The 12,981-nt window shown below is 43.6% G+C and overlaps 1 protein-coding gene across 14 annotated transcripts in view; it reads left to right on the forward strand.

Moving 5' to 3' along the window:
- Positions 1-12,981, forward strand: part of TNS1 (tensin 1) — a 318,113-nt gene that overhangs the window by 121,451 nt on the left and 183,681 nt on the right. The window lies entirely within an intron of this gene.

Here is a 12,981-nt window from a genome sequence, read left to right on the forward strand (position 1 = left end):
CCACTTTCATTTGGGCTGGGTGCTTGCTTATTTTGTTCAGACAGATCTGAACAGGGCAGATCTTTGTTGAAGGTAGATGGACTTAGCACTGCATTTCCTTCTTCATTACCCCATTGCCACCATCCTTTGCTGCTTCAGTGGAACTTGTGCCAGTGGTGATGCATGAAGTTCCAGGTAGCACACCCCTACTAGGGATTTTTGCATGGTTGATTAGGAGGTAGTGGCAGCCATGGTTCTTCCACATGTTCCTCTGATGGACTGTACTCTTCCTGGCACATTCATTGCTGTGCAATGGCCTGTTTGCCACATTGTCCTAACAACATTCTGGACTGTTTGGACCTGACCATTTGTGTGGAGAGGGCACAAACATGCCAGTCAACTCCTCCAGCTGGCATGCCATATCCATATGTCCAAATTATGGCCCACACTCAGTGCAAATTCGCATAGCTAGTTCTTGGATTTTATCTGGGAATTGGACTGTATCCCCCCCTTTTTTTTTTGCCTATGCACATAGGCCAAAATTCATGTGCCAGACTGGCATGGACATTCAGGGACAGGGAAGGAGGGGATGACGTGCTGCTGCATGCAATGTACCAGTTTATAATAGTGTGGCCTCAGTCTTATTTCTAGGTTCTGCCATTCAGATATGCTTCAGTATCTGTCTTAGCCTTTACACCTGGAGGTATTTAAGCAGAGGCTGGACAGTCTTCTGCTTAGGATTCTGCATTGCATAACTTGCATTCAGCAGAGTGCTGGGCTAAATGATCAGGGTACCAGCCCTGCAATTCAATGATTCTTTGATCTACCATGGTCAGGGCAAAGGCTCTGACCTTCACCATTCACCATTCTTCATCTTCTTTTTAATAAATGTTCCTCCTGTTCTGTTATGAAAGAATTGCCTCCTTTGCCATGGCCTTTTGATTTTTTTTTCTGTTTTCTTTAGACTGTAATGCAGGCTTCCTCAAACTTGGCTCTCCAGATGTTTTGAGACTACAGTTCCCATCATCCCTGACCACTGGTCCTGCTAGCTAGGGATCATGGGAGTTGTAGGCCAAAAACATCTGGGGGCCGAGTTTGAGGAAGCCTGCTCTAATAAGTCTGTTGGGCTGTACACATCTGATGTACAGGAACAGTAACACGTATATCGGCACTAATTCAGGGTTGCAAAGGGGAGGACCCTTGAGGGATTATTCCTGTTGTTGAATGGATGCCTTGTGAAGATGGTCTGGGTCTTTATTCCTCCCCTACTTTGTAAGCTATATAAGTAGGTGGAGATGGAATTATGGAGAAAGATAAAGACTTGCTGAGTCTTTCTCTCAAAGTGTTTCAAGGTGGGAATGAGAACAGATCCCAAATGAGAAGCATGAAATAAAAAGTACAATCATATTCTCCAAAGAAGCCAGTGGTGTGTTAAACCAGGATGGAGTATGGCCACAATGAACCAAACTGCTGGTCTGGAGATGACATTAGTGAAAGTGGAGATAAGGATCCAGTGGCAGGATCCAGCCAATCAGGGGTCACAAACTTAGCCCAGGGAGAAAGAAGCAAGGTTCAGTAAAGGGCAGGCACATTGAAGAAGGGGGTGGAGCAGCTCCCCTGTGAGGAATGGTTGATATTTTTAAAAATAGTTTTGTTTGACTCCCACAAGAAGTAGTGATAGCCACCAACTTGGGTGGCTTTCAAAGATGATTATAGAAATTAATGGAGGATAAAGCTAGCAGTGTCCACTTGTCATCCTCTACTTCCATTGTTGGAGGCAGTATGCTTCTCAATATCAGTTTCTGGGAATCAAAGGTGGTAAGAGTGCCATTGTGCTCAGGTTCTTGTGGGTTTCTCATAGGCTTCTGATGGGTTGCTGTATTGAACTAGGTGGGCCATTGACTTGCCCCTAAGAGGCTTTATAATGCGGTGAGTGTTGCATGACCCAGTTATGCAAAATGCTCCTCATCTCAGTTTTGATGTGGCATAGTTCAGTTTTAATAGTTTATTACAACATAACCAGAGTCAAACAAATCATATGTGGCCATCATGTAAATATTCATATGGCTACAAGTCCCGTTTTGAGTATTAGTTTAAGGACATCAAAACCAGAATTTGAACTGTGATGCAGAAATGCCTGTTTTATTTCATCAGTAAATCAACTGCTAACTTAGATTTCATGCCAGAGACATTGGGTTTTAGATTGAATTGCAGTTGTATTTTTACCAATTCCAATTGGCTCATAAAAGTCTCACACATCTTGCATTCTCCCCAGACTCTGTTCATATGACCCAATTTCCCTGACAATGCCTTATCCCTTTTCAGTGCTGATGGTCACCCAATCACCCCAGAACCTTCCAAGGCAAAGTCATTGGCTCAGGCAACTTTTAGTCAAGAGGGCATTCTCAGCAGAGGTAATGCACTGAATCGCCGACCCTTTTCTCTCTGACGAAATTGCAAGTCAGTAATACATAGCAAAGTGATAGTCATATGCAGTGCCTTTATTGAGGTTGGTGGTGGTAAAAAATGATGTTCTGGTGCTCATATATTGACAAAAGTGCAATGAGTGCCAGTGCAAAATCCTTGGGGTTTCTGAGGATAAAATCCAGTTGGAAAACCAAGGGGTCTATGAAATACCCTGCAAAGTCTGCCCAGCCACGTACATTGGACAAACAAACAGACGAATAAATGCACGTATCGCAGAACACAAGAATGCCGTCAAAAAAGAAGAAAAAACTTCCTCTCTTTTCCAACACATGAAAGAAACAGGACACGAAATTAATTTTGCAGATTCCAAATTGCTCTCTAACATGGAACATCACCACAAGAGAATAATCATGGAAGCCATCGAGATAGAGAAACACCCTCACAACATGAACAAGCGTGACGACACATCCCGCTTGCCAGACATCTGGAAATTAGCCCTCCCCACAAAAACTGACACCAGATCCAGAGGCACACAGAATGCCATCACCAATCAACCACACCAGACCCAAACCCAGACCCTCTCCACAGATAAATTACAGACACCATCCAGTAGCCAAACCATGATGGCACCTCCGGATGCTGCACCCCCCTGCAATCCCTACATAGATCTGGCTGGCACAGGCCACAAAACCACAGCTCGCCCCTATACACGAAGCCAAGCCAGAGCACAACTACAGCCATCTTCTCAGAAAAACTCTTCACAAAGTTCAAGAGGTCAAGACACAAAGGCTTTGGCAACTAATCCACACCTAATGACCCACCTAAGTGGTACTCAGGATATCACTCAAGAAATCACTCAAGATATCCCTCAAGCAACTAAGGAACAAAAGAAGAAAAGGCACACTAGCCTGGGAACTTCCTCTCGGCCCAGAACATTGGAGGCTATACACCACACCCATCAACAGTATTTATAGGAACTCAAACACTGAGATCCTGCTCTGTTCCAGTAACAAGAAGCCGAAAGCACCAGCCTGAAGATGACGAGTGAGACCTCGTCGAAACGTCGCCTAGACACCCCAACTTTTACACGGGAAGACACCCGAGGACACCAAAACCTGCATACCTATACCCGTGAAAATCTACGAAAGCATATATATATATATATATATATATATGATCCTATATATGATGTTGGGCTGCCCAATCAAGTTTGGTACCATGATCCATGGGAACTTAACCCTGGTGCTCCTGCACCAATGAAAGTGTCCCCTACCCCCCACTATTTAGTGCAAGAAAGAAGCTTCCAACCTGACACAGATATTTCATTCTCCTGTCTCACCTTTCTCTCTTTTTCTTTTGACACAAAAATATAATGAACTGTCCAGCGGGTGCAGGTGGGAAGCATCATCATCACTGTCCTCACTAACAGTGAACTTGAGTGACTGAGTGCTGACAGTATCGTAGTCAAAATGTGGGCCAGTGAGAAAGAAGAGGGAGCTATCAGTATGCTTACGTGATCCCTGTGGTATGTTGAAGTACAGAACATTTTTAAAATCCCAAAGGGGATTTCCACCCCCACCCCAGGATCAGTAATTTCCTGGAACCATAGAATGTGGACTGGAGGAAAAAATGGAAGACCAAGGGCAGCAGAGTGTGTTAGCCTTTCAGCTTCTAGGATCTTGGAGGAAGGTGTAGCTGACTGGCTTGAACTCTCAACAACGGCACCATTTTGTTGCAGGTCACACATGATGTGCAAGACTTGAAAAGTATGCTTCATGAGGCAGCACGGAATATTTCTTTGGGACATGAGGGCATTGTATGCACCATACATTAAAGGCAGGTTTAAAGCGCATTTAAAAACATCACTTTCCACAAAGAATCCTAGGAGCTGTAATTTGTTAAGGGCGCTGGAAATCGTAGCACTGTGAGGGTTAAGCGACATTTAGCGGGATTCCTTGGGGGGATGTCTTGTGCTTTAAAGGTATGGTGTATACACAGCCTGGCTTTATGCTTAAGGAAGCTGAGGTAAGCGCAGTCTTGTTCCCATTTAAGCATTCATCGTGGGCTTTAGAAGTCACAGGTACTGTTATCTCCGCTGTATATATTGCCATTGTTCCTCTCAGCATTATCAGCTGTGAATTTGAAGGTGGAACTGTTGCATAAGTTGCATAATGCAAAGTTGGCAATGATCTCAAAAACACGGTTTTAGCTCTGCAAGCCTGTGAGCAGATAATGTGCTGGAAGTGTCAGCATTTGGAAGATGGAAATGTGTACATGCCGAGGAACTTTGGCAGGAAAGTTAATAAGGATGTTCTGGCTTCTCTCCTTCTCTCTCTCCTTCTCTCTCTCCATCACACATGCATGCAAACTTTTGCTTCCTTTCTAAACTTTTGGTTGTTGTTTAACAAATTACCCAAATTTTAGTCTTGCCAAGTCTAAGTGTTGGTTAAAAAATAAAACGTCTCCTCCAAAATCACAAATTCATCTGTTATCCAATGCAAATGTATCATATAAGCAAGGCCACTGATTCTTTTCTTGGGGTCTGCATACACATGCAATTTTTACTTCATGGATGTCTAGTACTCTGATAGGTGGGTGCAGTAGTAAACACAGTACAATATATTTTTGTTGGGTGTGTAGTTTTTGGGGAACTGGAATTGGAGTGAGTCCCAAACAACTGCATAACTGACAAAATAAAGCCTTGTGTCCTTTATGCACTGGTAAGTTATTCATTTTCCAACAAACATGGTATATTTCATGTGGGGGAAATGTTGGCTATGAAGTGTCTGATTTGTAGCTAGGTATTTTAGGCTGCTAGGCCTTTGCTACTTTTACAAATTCTTCTTTCTTCACAGACTCCCTTGGGTGATTATTTCACATATGTCAACAGCAAATGCAAGATACAGATTAAAATTCCTTTCTTTGACACATAAACCTGCCCCATGGGGGAGGTAAAGTCAATAATGTTATATTCGATTTTCTAACATTTGCATGTTTTCCATCCACATTCTTAAATGATATGGACACTTTCATATCGTGTTTTATAAATAGCTAGTGGTTTTGTGCAATTTTTGCAAAGAACACTTTGGACATGATAGTTGGCCTCTTACAGAACTCATCCTTCTTATTTTAGGTAGGGACAAATAACATCTTTTTCAGAGAGTTAAGGTCCTTCGACAGAGGGATCACCTCTCATGATGCATCCCTGCTCTCAGCCCTGGCAAACAGGCTTGGCAGGTTTTTGCATTATGCCCAAATCCCCGGAAAACTGTTTGCCCAGAGGTGTAACAAAATAAACATTTGTGAACTATATGAAGTGTTGTATGCCTCTACCACCTTTGATTAATTAGCTGAAGAGGTAAAGATCTTGCAAAGATCTTGGATGTGATTTAGCAGTTTTTCTTTTTCATGAGCTACTGGGTTGCCTTTGTGATACTATGTAGGAAACCTCAGTGAACATAAGAGCCCTACTGGATTGTACCAAGGGCCCAGCTAGTGCAGCACTCTGTTTTACAGTGACTGACCAGATGCCTACAGCAAGTCCAAAGCAGTGGCGTAGCGTGGGGGGTGCAGGGGGGGCCGGCCGCACCGGGCACAACATCTGGGGTTAGGGCAAATCCACAGGTTAGGGGGCGCAAATCCACGGGTTAGGGGGCGCAAATTACTTGCCTTGCCCCGGGTGTTGACAACCCATGCTACGCCACTGGTCCAAAGCAGGGCATGAACACAGCAGCCTTCTTCTGCTCATAATCTCCAGCAACTGCTATTCAGAAACATACTGTTTCTGATATGGGAGGTACTACATAGCAATCATGGTTGGAAGCCCTTGATAGCCTTAGGTGCAAGTTGTTGTTCAGCAAGGGAGTTTCCCAGCATGTTTTTCTTTTAACACTGTGGCTAGCAGAGTTGGTTCACAACTAAGGCATAAGAAACCAAATGTGCTGGTGTTATCTTCTGGATGACCTAGCCAGCCATGTCCATAGGTGGTGACAGAACAATGCAAAATTCTACTCCTATAAATAATTTCCTTAAGCTGACTGCATCAGACAAATCTTGTGTAAGCAAGCTTTGCTTTTTTCAACACAGGCTTTAATAGGTATATACATAAAATTCTGAAGGGGTTTTGATCCATAAGGGTGGATGAGAGCAGGCATAATTTAGGAGTTGACCACTCACAGATAGGTAGAATGTATGGATCTTGGAATATATCTACCAGACTCAGAGCACACCTTGCGGTTGCCATGGAACTATCACCCAAAATGAGTTCAGTGTGGCAAGTCACGCTTGTTGCAGCCATAATATCTGCAAGCACTAATCGTTTAGATTGGTGCCATCAAGTGGCGGTAAGGCCAGAATGGGGCTGACACACCATGGTAAAGCCATTTTTAAAGCATCTCTGGTGACTGTAACCTATGCTGTACCCCCCAAGTCAAATCCTCACATACAGGTACTTTGGGTAGGGCTGTGAACCAAAGCTAATTTAACAAAAAGGGGGGGGGAAGGAAAGGAAAACACTTCAATGAAGAATTAAGGCAAACCTCACTGAACGCCTCCAGGCCCAAACAGTCCATTAACTTAATGCATTTTTATGTCAATTGCTGTGTTAGGTTTTCATCATCTATCCATTATTCATGCTTTGATTTATACCTACCACCCCAGTCTTAGAAGATATTATGCTGAAATAAGTTGCATCGATTTCAGTGGAATGCACTTCCACATAAGTGGCTTAGGATCATAGCCCTGAGTGCATATTTTATCAACCATACTCTTTGTTTTGGTATAGTGAAAACTTCTTTTGGTTATAAGTTTCCATGTGACACAGCCAACAAAATACACAATGCAGGTGATGTGCAAAATGAAGCAATAGATGTGTGGGCATTATGTAATATCATGACACTTGCTCAGCTTCTAACTGGGACCAGGCAAAGTAGAACGACATTTTGCTAGGGCTTAGTCAGTTTCGGAGCACAGTGTGAGGTACTAGTGCTTACTTTCAAAGCCTTTTAGATTGGGACTGGAGAACCTGAAACTTTGATTGATTTATAGCAATCTTCATCCTTCAGTGCCCCCCCCCCCACAAAGCTCTCACAGTGACTTACAAATATCAGTAAGACAGTCCTTACCCTCAGATTTAGAATCTAAAAGCCACAACACAAAAGGAAGAGGGACTGAGGAGAAGGAAAAACAACAACAGAGGCACCTGATCTGAAAAACAAAGTTCCTTCAACAATCAGCTGCAGTGAAAACTGGAAAGAATTAGCCAAAAGTTGCTTCCCATTTTCTCTTCCCCGTAGCCTGATGTAATGCCTGCTGCCAGGTGTGAGGGACAGGATTGATTAGATAATTTTGATTCTTTAATTTGTGTACTGCATAATATATTTAAAAATATATCTAGGTGGTGTACAGAAAACAGAAGCAGCAACAAACAATTTAAAGAAAATATTACAAAGGTGCAACCGGACGCCGCCTTCTGCCTCAGCTGCAACAAAACATGTCTCCTCACACGGACACTGCTTCCAACTGCAGTATTCTGGGTATGTCTGGGAAATTCCAGACGTATGGCAACCCTGAAATCCATCATGCTGTCCAATAGACCATACTTGATACCATCAGTAGGAAATGTCTGACAGAACACTTCCCCCTCAGCCTGTTGTTCCTGGTTGTGAACTCTGAATAAATCACATCCATTATTTACATTTCCTTCCCAACTCAGCCCGTCTTTAATAAATAAAAATAAAAATAGATTCTGATTCTTTCCCCTCTGTTTCTGAGAGCCTGAGAACTATGGATTGTGGGTAAGAAATGTGGGCAGAGGAGGAAGTGAATTTATTAACAGGAATGACTGAGAGGGATATTAATGGGTATATGTGATGTGTGAGGAAAGGTTAAAGGGTCTGGCTGTGTTTAATGAAAGTAAAGATTAAGGCAGGAATGGAGGCCCCTAGAAAGACTCAAGGATATGCCCAAGGTCACTCTGGGAGTTTATGGCACAGTTGGAATTGGATTCAGGCCTTTGGAGGCTGGTGGCCTTTCAGGAACATGTGCTTTAACTGCCAAAGTCACCTTTCGTCTGTTTAAACTAGTGCCCCTTTCAGTGCTTGTAGTGTGGTGCTTGTCACATGACTGGAGTCGGTTAAATGCTGATGTGTTTTGTTTGCTCTTTGTTTTTAAGGGTTTCTGTATTTGCTCTAGCTGTGTTTCGCAACTTTCCGTTTAATGGGTAGCCCTCTACCTATAAATCTGGCTGTACACTTTGGCAAAGGGGTAGCAGTGGATTTTGGATTCAGACTCATATAGTTACGCACGGCAGAGACCTTTCGCATGAGAAAGGGACCACCCAATTTTGCATTCATAGCCAAGCAGACATCTAGGCTGTGTCTGCACAGCAGGATTTCCCAGTTACATTTTGTGCAATTTGAGTTCATGTTGTTTAGAGGACGGAGGTCCAAGACCTGCAACCAGACCTTGAGCCAATGTTATAACTGTTGCCCTAGAAATACTACCATTTTGAAAGCAAGCTGATATAAATACTTATGCTTATACTTCCACTTGTTAGGAAAAGATGCACTGGCCACGTTTGCCTGTAACTCATAACAGTGGTTTAGCGGATGATCCTGATTGAAATGTCAGACTTGCATGCTGCCAGTCACCTGTACTCCTCCCACATGGCCAAAAAGGAGGAGTTTAGTTTCACTTCTAAAGGGTGACAATTTAGGGCTAGGTTATGGTTGCATTCAAACGAACTATCCTGATTTAAAGCAACAGTGAGTTCCATAAGAGTGTTAAAAGGTTTTCACTGTATGCGTGCCATTGTTCCATACATATTTTCATTGTACTATAAATCTCTTTGGGATGCCTCGTGGGAAGTGATTCATTCATCAACAAAGAAATGTCAACTTGGCCGACTGCTGTTTGCTTTAAACTTAGAATCTCTGGTTCGAAAAGAAAGCTAAGCAGGGATGCTTTAAAAGTGAAACTAAACTCTGCCACACTCTTTCCCCCGACTCCATTGGTGCGAGGAGGAGAGATGATGGAGCAGGGAGGAGTGGGGAGCACAGCAGCTCTGTGCTTTGCTCATACTTATCTATTTAGTTGCCATGCTCATTTCACCTACGTTTCACAAAACTATATTTCATGTGCATTCACGAAAAGCAGCCAATCTGCCTCTCGAAGGAATAATGCAGGAAGCACTTTAATTCCTTAGCTCCACCTTTCCTGTTTCTGCTTCCTTGTACAGTGGTACCTCGGTTTATGAACTTAATCTGTTCTGCAAGTCCGTTCTTAAACCGAAACCGTTCTTAAACTGAGGCGCACTTTCCCTAATGAGGCCTCCCACCACTGGTGCCCTTCCACTGTTCGGATTCCATTTGTAGACCGAGGTAAAGTTCGCTAACCGGAACACTATTTCCGGTTTTGCAGACTTCGTATATTGAATAGTTCGTAAACAGGGCAGTTCTTAAACCGAGGTACTACTGTACTGAGCATTTTCCTGGTAGCTGTGAAGAAGTGTAGAGCCTTCACCTGCTCCCTCTGTTCTGTCTCTACCCAGGGACAGCAAAACTTGCAAGCTGGGACCAAGCTGGTTTTAAGCAGGAGCTCAGACACTCTAAGCAGCTCATGTTTTCAGATACCGTTAATCCAGAGACGAGGGGACCTGTGGTGCTCCTGATGTTGCTGGACTCTAGGTCCCACCATTCCTGCCCATGGGCCATGCTGGAGGGGACTTATGGGATTTGGAGTCCAGGCATATCTTAAATGCCACAGGTTCTCCATGCCTGTATTAATCACAGAATTTTGCTGCCTTGAGCTCTATGGGGAGGAAGGACAGAATATCAATTGAATTAGTAATAACAACAAGAATAATAAAATCCTCAGCATTATATATATATATTTCAGTCTTAAATCCATATAAAGTGGTAAATCGGGTTACATACGTTTCAGGTTACAGACTCCGCTAACCCAGAAATAGTACCTTGGGTTAAGAACTTTGCTTCAGGATGAGAACAGAAATCGTGCTCTGGTGGTGCGGCGCCAGCGGGAGGCCCCATTAGCTAAAGTGGTGCTTCAGGTTAAGAACAGTTTCAGGTTAAGAACGGACCTCCGGAACGAATTAAGTACTTAACTTGAGGTACCACTGTATTCAGGAATGGTAACTTTGTGTACCCGTAGGACTGCTGCTGAGTTATTTTTAAAAGTGGTTTAGGACTGTGGCCTGTATTTACCTCCTCAGAAGCTACTTCTGCATTCATCAGTGCCTTGCAAACATGGGGATGTGGGCATGGGGACTGCAGTACTTCAGCTGTGCCGTGCCAAGGTGGGCAGGTCTTTCTCATGCTACAGTATGTCTTGCACAGATGCATCCTTAGGAGCCCCTTGCCCTGGGTTGCTACATCAAGAACCCTGGTGTGGGGGGCAGGAGGTTGCAGGCTGCTTACAATAGCACCGCAGGGCTGCCCATGAAGTTGGTCTGTGCTACTAATAAGCTCTTACCTCAACATTTCGGAATTTCTCCTTCCCTGCATTCCTGGTCATGGGGATGTGGAGCATGCTCTCTCTCTCCCCCACCCGACATCCCCCAGGGGGGAAACTGTTTCCTTGAATTGGCTCCAAACTTATTTGGCACTCGATTGCTAAAATTGCTGACATCTGGTCAGTGTTATGCTTTAAACGTCATGAGGTTGGCCATAAAAAGCAGCCCCCTTTTAGGTCTCTTTATCCAAAAAAGCAGCCCCCAGCATCAACTAGTTGGAATGGGTTGTGGGGGGGATGCAGAAGAACTGTCGCCTATAGGAACTTAGCCTCTTGTGCTGGCGAAAGCCTGTGGCTTCTGGAATCACTGGCTTTGCAGGGAAATCCCTTCCTGGGGTTGTTCAAAATTTTGTTTATCCCCCTTTCTTCCTCTGCTTCTGAAAAGCTATGGCACGGGTTCAGGTGACTAGGGCGGAATTTACGTCAGGGGGACGGGACGTTTTTGTAAAAACACAACAATTCTGGTGGTTTCCTGAAAAAAAGCTCAACCAAAAAGGGGTGTCCTGTTGAAATATGGCAACCCTACAGGTGAGCAGCCATTGGCCCTTGTTAAATTGACTATTTGGACAGGAGGCTCTTGTTTCATGGGTCCAATGGATTCGTCTGTAAAACCTAATACTCAAAAAAGCTCTCGCCAGTGCCATACAGGAGTCTCCCACCTTCCAAGCTTGAGCTAGGAATAGTTGTACAGTAGATGATATACATTCTTGGAGTTGGCTGCAGTCAGAGATGGATGAGACAAAGGTGGTAGCCATTTCCAAGATGCATCTGGCTTATTTGCACGATGGAGTCAAAAGATCATAACACCTTTCCAAGATGCATGCAGCATATCTGTACACCATCTGTGCAGGCAAGAAGAATCAAGGGGAGAGATAGTTGCTCAGATTAGGGAGAAGGGTCTCCTGTAAAGAAAATGCTGAATGTATTAGCAAACAATATTATGCAATCTCTGCATTACAAGAAGGAGGTTCACATAGGTTCGCATTTTATATTTTCTCCCTACTAGTCTCAGTTTGCGTTTCTTTCTGAAGCTGTGTGAAAGATAGTGCCATGGAGAATTGGGCTTGGTTATTCTACTTCCTTTGGAGTTGGCCTGTGACCACGTTCACTTTTTTGGATTAAGAGTCTATGGCTGTAGGAGTCATAGACTTGTTGATTTGAAACATTATTTGATCTGAGGTTCTGCAGATATTGTTCCTCTTGCTCAAGAGACTGTGAAACAACAGAGCCCTGTGGCAAGGCTTTCTATCAAGATGAATTCATAATCTGAGCAGAAGAGATAGCAAGAGCAAGGAGAAATTGGGCTGCAGGAAGCTGACACTGTGGTATGACCAAAAAGTATTATGGCATCTTAAAAGAATAAGAAGTTCATTTTGACATAAGCTTTTATGGGCCAGTGCCCATTTCATCAGCTGAAGTGGCACAGCAATTAACAGTCCTCAAAATTGTGCCCAAACTACCAGGATGTTGGTTTGCCCTGCCTGCCTCTTTTCGCCATGGAGGCAATTTCTGAAACAAGAAGCAGGAGTGATTGCAAGCTGAAGTGTCGGATTGCATCGTCTCCATTTCTCTGCAGTGTGTCATTCAGCCACTAGATGTCTCAGTAAATTGTATTGAGATCCCCCTAGAAAAAAGCTCTTTCCAAAAATTAAAAATACCGTAACAATCTGGATTATTTGCTGCTTCTCAAGAATCCCAGAAGTTGCTTGTAACGTCTTAATTTGCAAGTTCTAGATAGAGTCAAATAGATACAGTGTTGGTCAAGAACTGGGGAGACTGGAGTTTAAATCCTTAGTCTTGCTATGCAATGACAGTGGTTTATCCCTGTCTCTCAGGTTAACCTACCTCACAGGGTTGTTGTGAGGATAAAATAGGGAGGGAAACAGCCTTGTCTGTCACTCTAATCACTTTGGAGGAAGTGTGGGATAGAAATGTAATGGATAGTAATTTTATCTCAGCTTTTCCTCAGAACCCTGTCTCCTTCACAGTTAGGCTGCATCTAGGAGCCAGTTACTTACCGGCAAAGGTTATCATGCAAGCAATAAG

Source organism: Podarcis muralis, chromosome 1 (assembly GCF_964188315.1).
Source record: "Podarcis muralis chromosome 1, rPodMur119.hap1.1, whole genome shotgun sequence".
Taxonomy (NCBI): domain Eukaryota; kingdom Metazoa; phylum Chordata; class Lepidosauria; order Squamata; family Lacertidae; genus Podarcis; species Podarcis muralis.